At 39.8% G+C, this 21257-nt stretch overlaps 1 protein-coding gene across 2 annotated transcripts in view; it reads right to left on the bottom strand.

The window, feature by feature from the left end:
- The window catches only part of AFF3 (AF4/FMR2 family member 3), a 566812-nt gene extending 546275 nt beyond the window's left edge, over positions 1-20537 (bottom strand). For both annotated transcript variants that reach the window (XM_042981179.1, XM_042981181.1), the window contains exon 1: positions 20446-20537. The gene's annotated coding sequence lies outside the window, so the exon portion shown is untranslated. The remainder of the gene's footprint in view (positions 1-20445) is intronic.
- Positions 20538-21257: the final 720 nt, after the last annotated feature.

Here is a 21257-nt window from a genome sequence, read left to right as displayed (position 1 = left end):
ATGAAAAACAAAGTTTTATTTGGATTTGGGTAATTTGCTTGGACAATGACCTTCATAGGATAGATGTAAGCTACCCTGTGTATTGGTTAAGAGCACAGGATTTGGGGCCAGCAAATCTGGTTCAAATCCTTGTTTTGCTTCTATTAGCAGTATGGTTTTTGGCAGTTTACTTAAACTTTCTGATTCCCACTTCTCTCACTGGTAAAATGTGAATGATGATTATAGATTCTTTGTTGACAAATAAATAGAATAATATTGCAAACATATAATACAGAGTTGGCACCTAGTGTAAGCACACTCAAATGGCAACTGTTGTTATTGAATATAAACTATTTAAATATTTAATAATATCTGCCAAAGACAACTATTTTAGCTTTAAAATGATTATAATTATGATTTTTTTTCTGGTGTTGTATTTCAGAAAAGAACTCTTAGGTCATGGCTTTGGGGTCCTGGCAATACTTGCTTTGTAATTTTCCCATACCCAAATCTTAGCAGTGTTTATGCTGTAGAATTCAGGGACCCAGTGGAATACTTCCTTGCATTCTGGGGTCAATTAAAAACTCCAATTAAGGAAAATTCTGGCTTTGCCCACATGTAGCCCTAGAGCATGCTTCCATGCATGGATGTGTAAGCCTTCATGTGTCTGAGTTTCTACAATTGCCCTAATTGTTTTTAATGTTTATACTAGCTCCTTCTTTACCCACAGGTAAGGCCAAAGGGGCACTAGCAAAAAGTCCCTATGATTACCCTCAGGGGCCGTATTGTTATGGTACTACTTTTAACCACTTGGCCCTGTTTTTATATATCTAGAGATTATCTACCCTTCAGGAGACTATCCCTGCCAATTTTGCCTGTTGGGCACTTGAAAGCAGGTTCATTTAAACATCAATAACTAGGAGTCTTCATTGACCTCTTGCCAGGTAAGTCCTAACCTAGTCTTGACCTTAGAGTCAAAACCTTGTGAAAAGTCAATAAAAGTAGCAAACAACGCCATATTATTCTTGGCATACTTTGCACAACAATAAGAGGGTTTAACAATAGTTAATTATGGTTTAATAGTCGCTAACAAGTATTGAGTGTTTACAATGTAGCAGGCAATATGCATGCATGCTCTCATTTGATTCACATAACAGCCAAATGAGGTAGGCACTGTCATTACCCTGTTTTAAAGGGGAGGAACTGTGGTTTACAGGGGCAAAGTATTTAACCTTAGGCTACAAACCAGCAACGGGGTTTATGTCATCCATTCCTATATGTATGCCCCCTGTGTAGAGTATTAGGTAGAGAAACTCAGATTCAGCTTATTATGGAAGAAGCTATTGTGACGATTTGAAGGAACACCTACCATATTAATAGGTCTGTAGTTATTCTACAGAACTGCTCTGTTAGAATGGGACAGATTATGTCTTAAAGACTATCCTGCTAAGAATAAAGGCTGAGGATCTAATTAAAACAATCAGGTTAGCAAGCATCAAAACCAACCAATAAGAACATGGAGAAAAGAGTCTGGCAGCAAAGAGGTATCACCTGGTCATGTAAGTGATGATGTTTAATAAATAATCCATAAGAAGAGGCATTATCAGGTCTTGAGAAGCTCCTTAGAGAAACTTTTAATTGACAAAATGAAAGGTAACACTTTTTCAAGTATAAGACTGTGAAAAGTTAACCTTCTCAGCCCAAATGGAATATGTGTTGCCACAAGAACTCTGACTGGACACATTTGATGGGAACCATGTTACAGAATTGACCCTCATTAAGGATTCTTTAAAAAAAATTTTTTTTAATGTTTATTTATTTTTGAGAGAGAGAGACAGAGTGTGAGCAGGGGAGGGGTAGAGAAAGAGACAGAGACCCAGAATCCGAAGAAGGCTCCAGGTTCTGAGCGGTCAGCACAGAGTCCGATGTGAGGCTTGAACCCACAAGCTGTGAGATCATGACCTGAGCTGAAGTTGGATGCTTAATCGACTGAGCCACCCAAGTACCCCCTCATTAAGGATTCTAACAGCCCAACCCAAGGCCTTCCACAGTAGTCATTTCACTTGAAGCTCTTTTATGGAGGAGAAATGAAATTATAATAAGAATAAAATGTATTAAGTTACTTAAAGGTCCTGCTGCCTTGCCTACTAAGACAAGGTTTTGGTTTTGATTTTGGTTCTGGTTATTCCCTGTGAATACTTAACCAACTAGAAGCCTGAGGTCTGAGGGTTAGGCCCACATTTACGCATATAGTTCTGGTTACCCTCACTTACCTGAGTAGTGGAAATAAATCCCCCCTTTAACTTCTGGAAACAATTAAAATGTTTTCAGAACATATTGTGAGACTGAACAGTCCTACACTTTATTCCAGCCTTTTAATATAATCTGACCAGTCTGTGTAGAAATAGATTCAAGGACTACTAATATCAAGGTTTAGGTGTGAAGGTAAAATGGTATAAAATATCTATTCCAAAAATGATGGTGATGAAGGAGGAGGGGTCATGTCAGCTACAGCAGTGGCTGCCCACAGTGAAGGTATATAAATGAATTTCCCATATATTTGCTCTGTATAGTACCAGTCAGCAATCATGGACAATGCCTGGCACACTAAATGCTCAAAGAATGCTTATTGGGTGAATACATTTAGTTAGAAAGTGCCTGAGCTGGTCAAGGCTTTGAGCTGGATCTTAAATGAGTTTGGCCAGTGACAAGAGATTAGTTCAAATCAGAAAGGCAAGCAAAGCAATGAGGATGACTCTGACGTTCTCACTCAGGCAGATGGATGGGCAGTGATGCCATAAACTAAACAAGGTGATGGATAGAGGAGGAGGCATCAAAGTAATAACAAACACATGATATTTTGTCACAAATTGGGGAAATTCACGTTCAAGAGATTGGTGCATTTTGCTGAGTGTTATGGTCTCAAATTACCTTCTCCATATTTACACGACTGGAATCCTCTTATAGCCTTTTTTAATTGGTCATTCTCTGTCATTAGAGCTTGAGTCTGTATAGTTGTCATTGTTAAGATTTTTATTTTTAAGTAATCTCTACACCCAATGTGGGGCTCGAACCCACAACCCTGAGATTAAGAATCGCGCACTCCACTTACTGAGCAGCCATGCGCCCTGAGTCTGTAGAGTTTTGATTTTGCTGTTTACCACAATGGGGTATTATTTACTAAAGGTTGAGATGGTCATAAAGAACTCTCCAAAATCAGAAATTTTATTTTAATGGTTTTATTGTCACCTCATATATTAGAATAGGCTGTTATTTTTCTTTTTCATTTCTCACTAAACCCTCATGTGTTTGTGTGTCGATATTTTATAGATGAGGAAACTGTATTAAAATACAGCATTATTCAAGAACGCAGGGGTGGAGGTGATTGCGAATTAAGAGATGGTCATAATACAAAAGCAGAGAATAAAGATGAATATAATAGTGAGGTTACCCAACCCAAAGTAGTAAAAATTGAATATTACTCTGAAATGAAAAGCCACGTGGCTGAGAGAGATGGCCCAAGCATGAGTAATTGAGAACTTGTCTCTGGAAAGGAGAGGAAAGCAAAATGGCTCTTTAATAAATTAAGTCAATGTCTAACAAAATGTGTGTTTTCTAAATTAAGCATTTTCAAAAATGTGCATTTCCAAAATTGTGAATCTCCAAGAGATTCCAAATATTAGCAATGAAAGGAAAGCTAACTTTACTTAACCCAAACTTGATCAAACTTATTTGACCTTGGAATGCATTCTTCATGCAACATCTAGTACCACCTCCCAGGAAGGTGTGGGAAATGTTGAGTTAGGAAAACAATGTTTAATTTCATAGTGTGTGGTATATACTAGGTGATAAATGCTTATTTTTGAATTTCTAGAAGTAATTGTCTAATAACACAATCATTATCTGTTGTCAACAGTTTTTTCATAAAAGGGATTTAAAAAGAGTGAAGTAGACATGAACCTTAGAATTAGAAAGAATGTGGCTTTGTTAACATCTACTAAAAATAATTAAGGAAATTTCTACCATCTCAGGACCTGCCCAATTCAGAAATAAATTATTCCCTCCAGTTCCATAGCACATAGTTCCTCTGAAACTGTTAATTCTGCTTAGATGCCTTCTGAGTGCGAGTGAAATTTAATTATCTCATTTTCTTTAATAGCAGAGAGTAGATTAATTGTTTAAGAGAAAAAGATGGCTTGTTATATGAGTGGAAAGGTGCAGAGTCCCTGGTGTGCCACTGTAGATATGACCATCAAGGCAGAAGCTTGAACTAGATAGCACATGAAAGCAGATATTCACACCAAAGACAGAACTAATTATTCATTTAACACTAATTTTCAATTTACACAGAAATTTGTTTGGTTTTGTCAAATGAGACTATATGTGTTCATCAGGCAAACTGGGGTTCAAATTTTGGCTTTATCACTTATGAGCTATTTAAGCACAGGCAGGTCTCTGAGCTTCAGTTTCCTCTGTGTAAAATGGCATTAATATTCAGAGTATTAGACTAAAGCTTTCCTCATTTTAGCATTTAGAAGTCTTCAGGATGATTATTTCTCACCATTCTCCTACCCTAAAGCACCCTACTCCACTCTACTCACAGTTCTAAAGAAGAGAGAGTCAGCCAGAAAACAGACCTACAAACAATAAACACTTGAAGTACACAAGTCATTTCATCCTATTCCCTTAAATGGAAATGCAAAATTAAGGATTACCAGACATACAAGGAGAACTGCAGCATGAAAAAGAAAGATAGAGACAAGAACAAAAACAAACCACACACACACACAACAACAACAATAAAAAAAAAAAAAACTGACCCAGAAAGGAGGAAAAAAAGACAATTAGGGAACAGAAGACAACACAAAAAGTACTCTAATTAATTTGGTGGGGGCATTCTGGAGAAAATATAACATCCTTAAAATTGGGACAAAATGCTAAGGAAAAAAATTGGAGAATTAAAGAGAGTGCTTGCAGATTAAAAAAAATAATACTGGTTGAGAAAAAAAATTAATTACAGAAAGCCTAGAAAATAAACCCAAAGTTTCTATTCTCTTAGAATATAGGGAGAAAGAGAAAGAATTGAAAACTATGAGAGGGAAGATCAGTCTAGAAACCAGAAAATCCATCTAGGAGGTCTCACATGTGGTGTTGGAGATGAAAAAAAGTATCAAAAAATACTTGAAGAAAAAATTTCCAAAGCTGAAGGACAAAATCCTTCAGAATTAAAAGAGCTTCTGAATGCCCACAACAATTAAAGAAAAGAGAGCCATACCTAGTAACATCTTTGATGTTCAGAGTACCCAGGATAAAAAGAAACTTCTAAAGGCTTCTATACCCAGCCAGATGTCAATCACATATGAGAGCAGAATAATGTTTTCAGACAAAAAGATCTCAGAAAGTTTATCTGCCATACATCCTTTCCTTTAAAGGCATTTGAAGATATACCCAGAGGAACAAAAGTAGAACAAGAAGACGTTTGTGTGGTCCAGGAATCTGTAGTGCCAATCCAAACTCCTGATAGCAGTGGGAAAATTTTGCAACATGACAATTGAATCACAGATGCAGAGGGCAACCAGTACAGATTGGAATAGAAGGATGGAGGGGAGATAGGGGATGGAGGTTTCCAGGAGAAAAGCAGGACTTGATAGAAAAGACAGGGTTGGGGAAAACTAATCACACAGACACATAGTGCAAAAAGAACTCCAACAGCACCCACTGGAAACTTGAGGGATCATTGGTAGGGTAAGGAGTGTATAATAAATCTGAATGTTTAGTAAAACCATAATTCAAATATGAAGCAAACTAAAACACGTCAATATTGGAGGATAAAAACAAAGAGATAAATTCCATTGAACCTTGATGCTCTCCTGATTGGCCCAGGAGTTATGATGTTAGACTTATTAAAAAGAATATACTTATAACACATGACTTGACCAATCTATGGATGAATCATGGAGACATGGTTGCAACTTTAGGACAAAATGTAAGGTATATGTTTATCTGACAAAATGAGACTTGGAAGGTAGATAAAATGGTGGGGGCATCAATAATTTTATCTTTTAAAGTGAGAATACAATATTATAAAGAGATAAATATTATAAGAGATATACAATATTATAAAAGAGAATACAATATTATAAAGAGATACAATATTATAAAAAGTTAATGAAATGAGAAATATAGATGTAATATAATACTAGAAATTATAAATATGAACACAGGAAGAACAATAGATAACAAATATAACAAAAGATGACAATATAAATGTCAGACACTGGGAATGTCTAGGATTGGGTTGTGGGGGAAGGGTGGTAGGACTGAGCTAAATTATCAACTTTCATGTTGAAGAGTCTGTAAATAATACCCTGTATTGATACACTTTTAAAAATAGAGTTATAGGTATATTGTCTGTATGGAGGAAAGAACAGAAGAAATGAAAATGTAAACAATCTCTTAGAACAGTAACCTTGTCTGTCTCATCTGTCTGACATTGTATCCCTTGTGCCTAGAATGGCACACCTGCTGATAAATGGTGAATGAAAAGAAGGTGACTTCTGGGAAACAGTACTGGGAGTGCAGAGGAGAAGGGCCAGGGGCTGTCTCTTCCCAACATTGAATGGCTACCAGATAAAGGTATTATTTTGATGAAAACAATCACAATAGTGAAAGTACACAGGAGAATACAGCATGCCATGAATGCGGATGGTCTCCTTGAGGAAGTGACAAGTAAGATGAGAACCAGCCAGGTGAGGAAAGGAATCAGCCAGGTGAGGAAAGAGAGTTCCAGACTGAGGAACACATGTGAAGACTTCAGGTGGAGAGAAGATCCAGGTGGCTGGGGCAGAGTGCAATGTAGGGGTGAGCTGCACAGAGTGCTCTGTGTGAGCCTGTGGAAGTAGGCACAGGCCACTTCTAACGGTTTTGTAGGCCATGTGGGGATGCTGATGAATTGCTCAAGAAACATGAAGTGAGACCTATGACTTCTTTTTATTTCATTATCACCAGTGAGGCTAGGTTTTCCTAGCTCTGTGCTTACACTTGGGACCATAGCTTGCATATAACTCTGTTCTTGGCCTATCAGGAATGGTCTAGGCTTCTGGATTTGATTTTCAGTATCTAATAATTCTGAACTCTCAAAGAAGAAGGAAATACTACGTATTAGATGACTGAGTAGAATATGGTCAACTTATTGCATACTTTGTGTATCTGTTGCATAAGTTGAACAAGATGTGCAGAGAATGCTTGTGGGAGCGGGGAAGAGCTGAATTTTATCATCAAGGTTTTGGTGCTTGTCAGGAAGTTGTGATACTGTTTTAGCAGGAAGGCAGAGAAACATTATCAGGGCAATTTAGGCATTGATCAGTGGCAAAGCACATCCTATTCAAGAAGCCAGAGGAGTGTTTACTGGGCTCTCAAGAGCATGGGGCCGGGCCAGATGCCAATGATAATTGTAAAGATACAGGCTCTACCCTGAAGAAGTGCCTATTCTTAGAAGACAGAAATAGATGTGGATGAACACAGATCCAGATTCTCTCAGAGCACAAATGCTGCGCAGGGATTAGGCTGGGTGCTCTGGGAAGCTGAATGAACTCTTCCAATCCACTAGGGTCCTTGTTAGTGCATCGAAGCAGTAATTTACTCAATGACAAGAGTTCGTGTCACTTCCTAAGGCACTTAACTTACTCCCAGGATGTTGGTTGCACACCAGGGGAATCTGGCTCACTAATCTTTAACACTTGTCATAATTATTTTTCCTTCAATAATACTATTTTCCCCATGAGAAACTAAAAATTATTACATAAGAAATGTAGAAATATAAGTGTGTGATATTTTTTTAATAAAATGTAGTCAGTGCCCCTGGGGAATTTCTGTAGCAAAAACCTCTCAAATCAATTATATTTTCTCATTTCTGGGTCCAATAATTGAATATTTTATTTCTATATTTATTTAAGTTCTTTCAAAATGAAAAGGTGGAGTTGTGTTGACACACTGGGAAAGGAGGGTGTCATTAATTAAAGTTGTTTAAAGTATAAGATGAAAACAGTGCTGATGCATATAAATTTGCTTCAATGAGCTGCCAGCTGCTTTGTGAGGTTCTAGGAATACTGTCTGTAATCTTGGGTGGTGGCACGGTGCTGCATTATCCCGTCCTCTCTAGGAGGTAATTCTGCAATCACAGTTCATCCAGACAGAGAAAAAGTAAAATTATGCAGCCAGGTGTTTAGTGCCCATGACTCATTATTTAAAAAATCCAGGATTACTGACCCGCATTTCTCACATTTCAATCAGAATGTTCAGTCCTGATCCCTCAGTCATCTCAGCTAGGAGCTCATTGTCACTTACTTCCATTGTCTCATCTAATTCTCACATCATCACTATGGTGTAGGTGGAATGGTGGTGGTGGTTATTCCCTTTTAACAGCTGGTAAGGGACACCAGGTTCAAAAAGGTTGAGGATATCTGCCCAGGGTCATACAGCTGGTGGTAGAGTCAGAACCAGACTGGAGGCCTTTTGATTCCTTTCAGGCACTTCTTGTGCTGATTCCTGGACCCCAGGTGGCCCCAGGCTCTACTTTGCCTGACCCCTGAGCTTCAACTATTGCACCCACCCCTGCCACACAAGAACTCTGAATGTCTGAGTAAACACAACCTGAGACGAGCAACCCCTAGGAAGTTCCTGCTCCCAAAATAGATGCTGATGAGTTACCTAGAGGCATGGAGAACTCTTGAGATGGTGTACATCTGATGCAGGAGTCAACATTAGTCGGAAAACAGTCATGGAGCAGGTAGATCTTTGACCCTCTCTTGCTAGTCCCCATTCTCAGCTGTCAGCTCCTTTGTAACAAGTATGAACAGTACCACCCCTAGTTGCACTCTCTCTCTCTCTCTCCCCCTCCCTTCCATGCCTATTCTCGTAGGAAAAACTCTCAAGAGGCTTCTGATGTTTTTTTGTGGTCAGTTAAGGATGACCAGAGTGACCCATTCAAGAAAGGTTAATTTCAGAGTTCAAGCAATGAGTTTTCCAGAGCCTGCTTCTTCCAACCCATGCCACTGGAGATTAATAAATGTTGGTTATTGTTATTTGGCTCAGAGGATGCCTGGAATACAGAGAATTTATGATCTGTGTGTCTAAGTCAATTTCATATTCTTATATTCACTGTGACACCAGAAAGGCAAAATGGGAAACAAGAGTCAAAATTACAAAGAGGCTGATTTTGCTTTGAAATGAAGGACTTTCAAGTAATTGGAACTCTCTGGAAAAGAAATGGCCCTATCAAGGGGCTGTGAGGCTTTTGTTGCTGCCAGAGGTAGTTAAACTAAATTGATGACTACTTATCAAAATGTGTTGGAAAAGGGGAGTATGGTTAGAATAGATGACCTCTAAGGTTCAACATTGAGATATTTAATTTGTTTATCCTTCCCATAGACACATTTCTAGAGTACAGAGAGAGGGGATTGGTCAGAGGTCAGGATCAACGGTCAGGCACCTTCAGTCCATCTGTCGCCTTTGTCCAAGCTGCTCATCTGCTAAGTCCAGTGAGGAATGTATGGACTGCGGCACCAGGAGAGCAGCTGGGCAGAATACAGGCCCGTAGCTAATGGGTCAGAATCTCCCTGATTTCAGCTACATTCCTACCATTGGCAAACTTCACAGCAGCAACCACTTAACTAAACCAAAGGATCTATTTTGATGAGATTCTGAAACAAGAATCCCTAATGATTTTCTCCCCAGAATCACAGGAAAATGTAGCAGGGATATCATCATATCATTTGAATGTGTACCCACTTGCCAATTACTCTGGATTGATGCTTCCTGATGTAAATAATCAGCTGAACATAAAATCTAAATCATATACAGTTATTTGACACTTTATTCGAGACAAAAAAAAGACTGGCTATTTAGGCAAAAACATCAGACTAGTAGTTTTCCTGGCAAATGTGCTATAACTAAGTGTATATATAAAACAGTCTACATTATGAGCAAGTAATGGTCAGGCCATTCCAAAGGGCAATTTACTCTCCAGGAAACCAACAGGGTCTGTGCTACATGCACGTTCTTTTCCAAGTTGCTCAGAGCCATTTAGAAAATGACTATTGTTATTCACAGAATGCTCCACCAATCTGAGAAATTAACCCTCTTCCCAACATGTCTAATTTACTTCTTCTTCAAATAATAGGCATGTTAAAGTTGATGCGGGTCCAGTGTCTAAATAATAAAAAATAGCTACTTTTTACTGAGTGCTTAGTATGTTGCAGGTACTCTGAATGCATTACATACAATCTCATTAAATCCTCACAACAACCCGGATGTATTATTATCCCTAATTGAACTGAAGAGTTAACTGAGACTCAGAGAGAAAAGTAATTTACCCATAGTTGTACAGTTACTCGTGCCTGGTACATAGCAAGTGCTGGATGAGTGATCATTAATGTTAGTTTATACTAGGAGGCACAGCTAGAATTTGAGTTGAGATCTAACACTCATCAAAGCCTTTACAACGGCCTCTATGTGGTTCTGCCTCATACAAATTGCATTGTCCATGTGAAGGAGGTGGGTCATGGCCAAATATCACTGGCAGGAATCCTTGTCCTAAGGGAGACGTACTGCATATGTCACACTTTCAGTAGCTCCCTATTAGTTAAGAGCATGTGACATGTGAAACAATGATTAACAGAGAAGTCTCCAAACTTGGGTAGGGTACACAAAGAACTTTCTAGAAGTTTCTAGAAGCTGAATGATACATTCAGGGCTAATGGAATCTATGACTAGATTCTATTTGCAAATATCATCCTTTCTAAAACTGATATGCCCAAGACTGCTCTGTGGTCAAGGCTTCATGCCAGCTCTCCATTCCTGACTCCCCTACCCCACAGATTTCTACCACACAGGACACTCTCTTCTCCCAGGCCTGTCCTGTGTACACGCACATGAGACACCCATTCTGAAGGGTGCAGCCCTATGGGCACAGGGCTTGATGGGATGCTGGTAGCTTTGTGAGAATTTGAGAAAAATCATCTCTTCCTCCAGGTGCATGGAGTGTAGGGTGGATATTAATCCCTATTCATTCACACACTCAGCAATGTGCCCCTGTGCAGGTCATTGCCCGTACCAGTCTTACTACAGTGCATCGAATGTTCACTGTCTCAAAAATAAAAGCCCCATGGCTTTTTTTTTTAAGGGGCAGTTTCAAATATTGACTTCCAAGAAGCCTTGAAATACAAAGTTTTCTGGGGTTCTTTTAGAAGGTTTGTGAGCAAAACCATTTCATGCAGTTTGGGATGAAGAGACCTCTGGGCTGCCTCACAGCTTCCTTGAGCATGTGCTGTCTCACAGGACAACCCAACTGAAGCACCATCAATACTCAAAGATCTCCATTGAGTCAACAGAAGGGCATTTGCCAGTCAGGAAGGTTAGACACTCACTGTTTCTAAACAAAGATTGCCAAGCATCTCCTAAAGCACAAAAATATAATTGCAGGCCAAGCAACAATAAAGATTGAATAACAGACTCATAAAATTAATGGCCAGAAATTCCACAGCAACATTTTCAGCCCAGAGTTTCTCTGACTTCAAACTGCAAATATGCCATTTGAAAAACAAAGATGGACTCAATATTTCAGTTCCCCAAGACACCCAATATCTTTAAGAACAGGACAGCCCACTATTCCTGTGACACTCAGACTCCATGGACATACTTTATTTTATATATATATTAATATATATAAATATATATTATATATATAAATATATATAATATATATAAATATATATTATATATATAATATATATTATATATATATATGTGTATACACACACACACACACACACACACACACACATATATATATATATATATATTTTTTTTTTTTTACCAAACAGAGGAAGTGTTGGTTGAGTGCATAACAGACTAATTTCTTAGCCCTTAACTACTCGAATGAGTATGATTTTCAGGTCAGTATTATTGATATGATATAAATGCAGTTTTCTTGGGAGAGGTTGCTTTTTAAAATAGAGTTCTTAAGAAAGAGCTTCTACCTCACCTTCTCTTCATTGTATTTATGAGTCAAGGGGGGAAAAAGCAGGGTGCTGCCTCTGAAGTCACATGACAGGTGTGCCCCAGGGAATGAAGGAATGAAGTAATTAATAAACACTTAAAAGTTCCACCTATGTGTCACACATGGCACTAGGAGATAATAATAACATTAAAAGACAATGGTTATTCAGCACCTACCACATGACAGGTACTGTTCTAAGAAAGGTACATATATTTGCTCACTGAGGCCACACGGCATCCACTTTTACACAACTGAGTAGCTTGCCCACTACCACACAGCTAGTGGAATTTTTCTTCCCAAATGCATAATTAGGCATACACACACACACACACACACACATTTCTTTTATTAGTTTATTTTACAGAGTTTTTTTATATATTAAGGATAGCATGCACTCATTATATATTGAAGGATTTTTCCAAGTTTGCTGTACATCTTTTTTGTGTGTGGTGTTTTTGACAGTCTTATTTTTATTTATATTTCATTTATTTAGTATCAGACTTACAAAAACTTTCTCACCCCAAGATTATTTAATCTTCATCTGAATTTTCTCTAGTAACTTTCAAGCTTTATTATAATATGTTAAAATCTTTCTAGAACCTATTTTAGTTTAGAATGCATCTAATTTTACTCTATTCCCCATGACCCCTAACAGTTAGACAGTGTCTTAACATCATTTACTGGAAAGCTCATTATCCTATAATTCATTTATCCAACAAATCTTTATCCAGAACCTATGATGAGCAGGTGTTTTTCTAGGTCCTGGGGATACATTACATTACAATAGGGAGAGACAGATAAGGGCAACTAAACATGTAGTATGTTAGGTGGTGCTAAATGTGGTGGACAAAGAGGGGCTGGAATGGCTATTTTACACAGAGTGGTCAAGGAAGTTCTCTCTGAAATGGTGATGTTAGGGCAGAGACCTAGAGGAAGTGAGAAGCAACCTATGTACCCAGGGAAGGGCATTCCAGGCAGAGGAAACATGAGGTCAGATTATGCTTGGTGTGTTTGAAGATTGGCAAAGAGACCACTCTGACTGAAGCAGTGCCACAAATTAGGGGAGACATCACAAGGGTGTCAGAAGAAGTCAGAAGGGTAGCAGGGGTCATATCATGTAGAACCTGATAGGTTATCTAAGTACTTTGGATTTGGAGACTGGATAAGCGTAGCAGATTACATTTCCCAAAGATGGCCACAGATATATCCCATGTGCTTGTTTGCAATGTGGCATTGACCTCAACCTCTTTGGATCTGGGCAGGCCTGGTAACTGCTTAGACCAATAAGAAAAGGTGCTGTAACTGTCCTGGGAGTAGCCCCCACTGCCTCTTAGTGGACCATCACGATGGAAAAACTACAACTACCCCAAGACCACCAGAAGCCCAAGCCACATAGAGAGCCCTGGAAGATGAGATGCCACATAAATAGACAGACAGGCCAAGGAGCCACAAGGCACAAGGCATGTGGATGAAGAAGCCATCTCAGAAGGGGATCCTCCAGTCCAGCCACCACCTAAATGCCTTAATTCCTGATCCACAGTATCCTGAGCAAAATTGAAAGGTTGTTTTAAGCCACTATGTTTTGGGATCGTTGGTCATCCAGCAATAGAAAACTGGAACAGCAAGGAAGGAGGCCCTTGAAGGGGTTTGAGCAATCATATGATTTGACTTGTTTTACAAGAATTCCTCTGGGTCTGTGCTGAGAACAGAGTGAAGAAGAGAGAGTGTAGAAAGGAAACAGTGTGCAGAGCAGGTAAGAAACCAGACAGTAGAGGCTGGAGTGGTGAGAAGTGATTCAATTCTGGATATATTTCAAAGGACACATAGATGGGATTTGCTGATGGATTAGATGTGTGTTGTGAAAGAAAGGTGTGAAGGATGGCTTTGAGGTGCTGGCCTAACACTGGGAGAATAGAGAAGGCTTTTATTGACACGAAAGGAAGCTGCAGGAGGAGCAGGGCTGGAGGCAGGGAAATCAGGAATTCTGTTTTGGACACGTTAAGATTATGAGGCTGAATATACATTCAAGTAGAGATGCTGAGTGTTGTCAGACAGCCAGGTGTCTAGTCAGAAGAGAGGTCAGGGCTGGGCAGTAAGTCTGGGCATCATTAGTGTTTCTATGGTCGTATCAGACCAGATGCCCTAGGGAGTGAACGGAGACAGAGCAGAGAAGTTGGAGGACTGGACATTGGGCACTCCACCATCTAGATACTTGGAAGAATTGGAGAAGGAACCTCAAAAGGAGGTGGCGAAGGAGCCACCACTGGGATAGGAAGTAAGAGAGTAATGTTCTAGAGGCAGAGCGGGAAGTTGCTTTGGTAAGAAAAGAATGAATAAGAGTGTCAGATCTGCCAAAGAATCAAACCAAATGAAGACTGACCATTCTTTATATTACTGTCCTCATTCTTGATATTATTGATTCAATACATTTATCATACACTAAATTTGCATATGCGTGAGTGTATGTGTGTGTGAACTTTCTCCTCTCTCTCACTGATCCATCTGGAACCATATGACCACTGAAAATTTTTCTTTCTTTCTTTCTTTCTTTCTTTCTTTCTTTCTTTCTTTCTTTCTTTCTTTTCTTTCTCTTTTCTTTTTTTTTTTTTCTTTTCTTTTCTTTTCAGAGAGAGGGCACAATTAAGTGAGGGGCAGAAAGAGAGGGAAAGAGAGAGAATGTCACAAGGCGCAGAGAGAGAATGAGAGGGAGGGAGGGAGAGAGAGGGAGAGGGAAGCAGGGCTCACCCGAAGCGAGGCTCACCCGAAGCAGGGCATAAGCTCACCCAATGTGGGACTCAAACTCACGAACTGTGAGATCATGACCCAAGCCAAAGTCAGATGCTTAATGACTGAGCCACCCAGGTGCCCCCACTGTAACTTTCATACCCAAGGCAAGCACCAAGTCTGCCCCCCTACCACTTTTTCTTCTCCACCCCCACCCCAAGAATATCCTCATTGTTCTAAACTAAAATTCATCAGAATTTTATATTGGAATTTTATCAAGTCCCCTTCTTCCCCAAATGCACTGAAAACTTTATTTTATATATGTATTTTTGCATACAAATTAGTTTGGTGAGAGTTAATACTGAGTTTGCTTATCTAGTCTCCACACGTTATGTGTTTCCATTTATGTTTCACAAACCTAAGTAGATTTTTTTCATATAGTCTCATGTGTTTTCTCTTAAGTTCTTTTCTAGGTATTTAAATTGTGGGTGCTTTTGTGAATTATATCCCTTTTTCTCATATTTTCTTACTCGCTATTTTTTTAATAAGAAATCTATTTTTGTATAAAGAACTCTCTTATTATTTCTAATGATTTTACAGGTGATGCAAACAGATTTCAACACCTTTGTTATTTTCATGGGCATGAGGTTTCACAGCTATGGAATCAGATAGCCAATGTACAAGGCTGTCCTAATTTCTGCTGATAAAATTATTCCTTGTTTGGAGAATGGGATTTAATATGCCAATATTTCAAAGTGTTTCACAAAGATCTCCATGATTTCCAGGTGCTCTGAGAATGACTGTAGCTACCCATTTCAAATTGTCCCAGATATTTCCAATTTCAAATATTTTTCCCTTTGTTAACCCATGAGTCAGACCATATGTCCTTTGATCTTTGCTTCAGAAAATATTGTCACGGTATTTAGAAACAGGGACAGCTGAGGCAAAGTTGTAACATATGGGATGTTTTTCCTCTGAGCCCCTCTCTCCTCAGCATTTTTCCTGGTTATGTGTGCCTAGAGCACACACATGCATGTGTGTGCGCACGCGCACGCACGCACACACACACACAGTGGTGTCCTGGAGGAAAAGGGGTTTTTTATTCAAACAATACCACATGTGTTGCTGCTGTGTAGCCTGGACTCGGGGTCGCCTTAAGGCTGGCTCAGGTGGAAGGTTTCAGAGCTGGGAAGTCTGGGTTTGAAGCTCACATCTAACCGTGTGTGCTTGGGCAGGTCACTTAATCCTAGAGCTTCTATTCTCTATATGTGAATATCTACATAGTAGGGCTGTTATGGGGACTCCAGAAATGACTAAAAAATGCTCGGGGTAGGTAAGAGCTGAGGAAACAGTACTTATTACTTTGATTTAGAAGGAAGTTCCATTTATTGCCAGGTCCTTACGAAAATCCCTTGGTCTCATGCTGTGGAAGGAAAGCAAAGCTGGAGATGCAAAGTGACCAGAATGAGAATATAGGAAGCAGTGGGACCTTAGTCTCCTAATTCCTCCTTTTGTACACTTATCTATAGAAACAAACCACCAATGGCTGATCTCTCACATTTATAACTAATCAGCCTCCACCCAGAGGCTGCAGTGTGGTAACCATGGGGCAGACATTTGCATTTTTGGCTGTCACCTTCCAACTGTCCACCCCTTCCTATACCACTCCATTCTTCCTTTTGAGGATGCTCCCTAGTGCATAGCTTTGGGAGGTAGGACCTAAAGTCAAATGGACAGACATGACCTTTCCCTAGGGGCAGGTATGTGACCTAGATGCAGCTCATCACACTCTCCCTTCTTTCTGGGATTCTGTATTTTACATAAGTAATGGCCCCAAAGTGGGGACACTTGAGGTCACATCTGTCACAGTGGTCCCCACATTACATGGCCCAGGCTGTGTTCACATTTTCATTACTGTGGTTCCTGATGGTGTTCTTACTGCCTGGCCTTCAGAGCCCCTCTCTTGCTGCTCTACTTTACGTCTGGTCAGCCCCCAAAATTGTTTCAGAAGATTGTCTTTTTGTTTAACACAGCTTGATTTGGTTCCTCTCTCTTGTAACAGCACACTGGCTCATAACAGCCAGATTCCAAGACAAAAATAAGAAAAGAAGCTCATCCCACTTAACAAGAATTTTCTTACCACAGTCAACCCCTGTTGCTTGAGAGAAAGGTGAACTCTTAGAAAACATGACTAAATGGGGCACCATGACTGAGTTGAAGTTCTATATTATCACATTAGAGAGGATTTTGGAGTAGAATGGTCTTTCAGCTTGCAAATTTAGCATCAAAGGTGGCAAGAGGATGGAGAGAAGAGGGGTAGTGAATATCCTGCAACTCTCAACTCAAACACAAACTCTTCGTACACTTTTAGGAAAATGTGAAACAATTTCTTTTTTTCAGAATGGGGAAAAGGAAATGCTGTATTTGCCCTTTGTCTCTTCATTTTCCACTGTTTCAGCATTGCTCCTTGGTGATGAGAAAGCTGCCACAAAGCATTTTACTAGTTACCTGATTGCTGTCCTACTTAACACGTTCCATGGTCTGCTGGCTGATGGTAGTTTAAGCAGGATCTAATTGGTAACATATTGTCGATTGAATTAAGTGCCATATGATAGAGATTTAAACCATGGTAATTTTTTCCATAAAGAAAAATCTGTCAACAGACTACAGCAGAGGACCATTAATAAATCAAATTGTCATGTTTATTAGTTATCACGGGAGTCTAGTTGTCTTGTATTCATGATAGCCCCCCATTTTTAGCACCGATAAAAGGTATAAAGAGGAATCTTTGGCAAGGCGCTTCTCAGTAGGCTCACATATGTACACAAATACTTGCTTGTATTTTAATCACGAGAAAAATGGTGCTACTTCACTTTAAAAGGAACATGGATTTAGGCTGTTTTTTGGATGAGGGATAATGTTTTTATTTTCTTGCAGTTATGTTTTAAAACATTGGGAATCAACACATTGATAATCAAAGAAAAGCCAAGGAAAACAAAAATGAGAACACCATTTGCTGATCAGATTCACGAAAAATAAAAGAACTGGTAAAATGTAGCACAGGATTTATAGAAGAACAGTCACTGTAGTTTGATTTGTAATATTATAAAAGTTGGCAATAAATTAACTTCCCATATATGGGGAATGATTCAACAGATTATGGAACACTGGTGCCAGGAAGTGCAAAATAGCTATTTCAAAGAATGAGCTAAATCCCACCTAATAACACATCATTAAGAACCAACATCATTTATCCTTTTCCTTTCCCTTTTCTTTTAACTGCCTGTACTGAAAGTCGCTTTCAACATTTTTCTCCTACATGAATAAGAAAGAATAGTACTTTATAAATGCTCCGTCACTGGAATCTTCTAAAACCCTGTGAATATGTAGGACAGGTTATTATACCCACTCTACAGGTAAAGAAACTGAAGCGTGGAAGAGAAAGTGATTTACTGAAGGAGACCCATAGCTCTCAACCTCAGGAGGCAGGATGCAAGGATATAAGTCCTTCCTCTGAACTGATATGTAGAATAAAGGGTCTAGAAATCAGAGACCAGCATCCAGCTCCTCCCCATACCTTTAAATCCCAGCATGACTTTGAACTTGTTTCTTAATTCTCTAGGACCTGGCTTCCTCATCAGTCACATTTCAACACCACTTAGTACTGTAGAGTATAGTACTGGCACTAGGAACACAGCCTGGAGATGGTCAGACCGCAACTCTCCCCAATCCCACCCAGCTTTGCACCCTTAGGCCAGCTATCAGCTATGGTCTAAAAAGGCACCATCAAGGGATCTGATGCGATAACATGAGAAGGCATGTAACAGGGGAGCACACATGAGAGACACTGAATGCATGCTATGTACTGTTCTTTGGATGCCAGTTACACACATCTACTTCCCAGGTTGCTGTGCACGTGGGTACACAAGAGGTATAAGAGCTTGTATAATCAAACCTGCCAAGCTCCGGAGCCTTGCTCCTCCTGCCAGTGGGACTCCTAGGGAAGTCTGCCCCAGGCTCCTTTCCCAGCCTCCCGCTCACTGCACCTTTGCAGGGTTTACACTTTGTGTGTCAGGTGTCCTTGTTCTGGCCTCATCTGTGTCTCCTTCTACGCTCATTTACCTACCCCACAACCTACCTTCAATCTTTCCCACTCTTCTACCATTTCCCTTCAAGTCTGACAGCTTAATTGTGAAAAAGAGGAGGATAATGATGATGATGATGATGGCCACTAACACTTATTGAGCCCTTTCAATGGGCCAGGCACTCTCCTAAGCACTTGACATCTATTAGCTACACTAAACCTTACTTAAGAGGTAGAGACTATTGTACCCATTTTACAGACGTCAGGACTCTGATGCAGAGTGGTATAATGAATGACTTGCCCAAAGTCACAGCAAGTGTTAGAGTTAAGATTGGAACTCAGAAATCCAGTGAATGAGCAATGTATATTTTTCCATTTTCTAAATGCAAAATGAACAAAAATGACTAAACACTAAATGCAGGTGATGCCCAGAGGAAGAGAACCACAGTTGAACAAAAACCTTAGCACATTGTTTGTGTTACTTTCACTGTAGTAATTTCACATCAGCAGTGAGATGAGAAACCTTGACAGACCTAGGTAGAGGAGGGAACTCTTCCCACTTCACACTAAGGGGCAAATGCTTTTGAGAAAAGCAGACACCATAATTTTTTTACTTGATTAGTGTGTACACTCAAGACTAAAGAATGAGCTTACTGCCACTTCTTTGCTGCTGTGGGTGCTGCTGTGGGTACTGGTTAACAGTTGGCTTGAGCTATTTTTGTTGCGATATCAGGTCACAGAATACCCGAACGGTCTCTACCTCATGGAATTTACAACCCTTTGAATAAAAGGGATTATGAACTGCATATTTAAATATGATTTCATTTCTACATTTGTAAGAGCCTGAATAGCAAGGAATTCACATATTAGGAAAAAAATCCTTTGTCATACCATTAGTTCTCTGCCTGCAAAAATATTGTCACTATTGCTATTCTGTATTCTAGGTGTGTCTATGTGTGTATATATATGGGTGTATATATACATATAATGTACCATATATAAATATATATGCATGATATGTGTACACCCAAGCATACATGCGTACATAGTATATAATGTGCTGTCTAAAGAATACGAGATAGTGTTATCAGACCCTGTTGATGAGCAGGCCGTGTGTTCTGAGTTACTTATGAAGAAACAGTGACGGCCTTAGGGTAAACCTTCCTGTAACCAGGCCTCTGGGAAATCATTCTCTGTGACCACTCACGGGAGTCTATGCTGTGACTATGTCGTAGGCTCTTTTTTGGCCTAAATGAAGTTCAGACATACTGTTCATAAGGCTCGTAGGCCTAGCTATCATCACAAATGGTGTCAGCATGTCCACATCAAGATTGTATATTCTTCACATGATTCACTCACATGAATTCTGTGACCTTTTCTGATCATGTTCCAAGTCTGCCTCCACAGTCTGTCCAGCCATTCACCCAAGGTTGCATTATCTCTATAGGGTGCAATGGAGGTGCTCCTGGCTGCCCAGTCCTGAGGAGGAGGGCCAGGCTACCCTGATGCATCCCCCAAAAGGGAACATACAAAGCAGTAGTTACTTCTTCTCCACCCAAGGCAGCCCAGAGGACCCAGACGCTCTCTGGCTTGATCTTACCTCTCAACTTACAGGCTCCTTTTCTTTCCCTCCCAAATAAGTCGTCCGATTTCTTTCTTCTGAGGCTGTGTGTAGAGCTCCCGTCTCACTGGCAAAGCTTTCTGAATGGCACTTTCTATATAAACAGGAAGAGTGTGTGTGGTCGCGACTGAAGTATGCAGGTGCTGATAGAGGATGTGAAAGTGTGGAGGCGAGTGACTAAACCAACCAGTGTCATTTCCCCACCAGACACCCAACTGCCCTCCTGTTACCCACTGCAGGGCAAAGGCTACCAGAAGGCTGAAAGCAAGAGCCTGGACCCCACTCCGGAGGACCACCTGACACAAACCAGAAGAATATGGTTGGTATATTGGCCAAGGGTGAACTCTACTGCTCTGCCTCTCCCTAACTCTATATAGACTCCTTAAAAGAATCCCAGGAACATTTTTGGAATCCCTTAAATACATTCTTATCATCAAGTACATGGATTTAAATGGCCTACTTAACTTGTCTGAAGTTCTGCTCGTTCCCCAAACTTCTCACACACAAGAGACCATAATGAAAAGCCTTATCTTGCCTCTGGTCTATAATAAGTCTTCTAGAACTTTCTAGAATACATTTTCAGTGGGAGAGAAGGTGCACTAAGTGAGTAATCAGATGACCCAAGTCTGCTCTATTTGTAGCATTTCTATCACCTCATCTCCATTCACTAGTCAACCCACAACATTAGGGCTTCTTGCCTCACTCGCTTACTTCCTTTCTACCTCATTCATCTCTGGAATTACTTTCACTAATGTCACCAGGGAGCTTACTGATGGATACTTTTTTCAGTT

Source organism: Panthera tigris, chromosome A3 (assembly GCF_018350195.1).
Source record: "Panthera tigris isolate Pti1 chromosome A3, P.tigris_Pti1_mat1.1, whole genome shotgun sequence".
In the NCBI taxonomy this organism is placed as follows: domain Eukaryota; kingdom Metazoa; phylum Chordata; class Mammalia; order Carnivora; family Felidae; genus Panthera; species Panthera tigris.
Note: the sequence above shows the minus strand (reverse complement) of the source record. Positions and strands in the feature narration are given on the sequence as shown.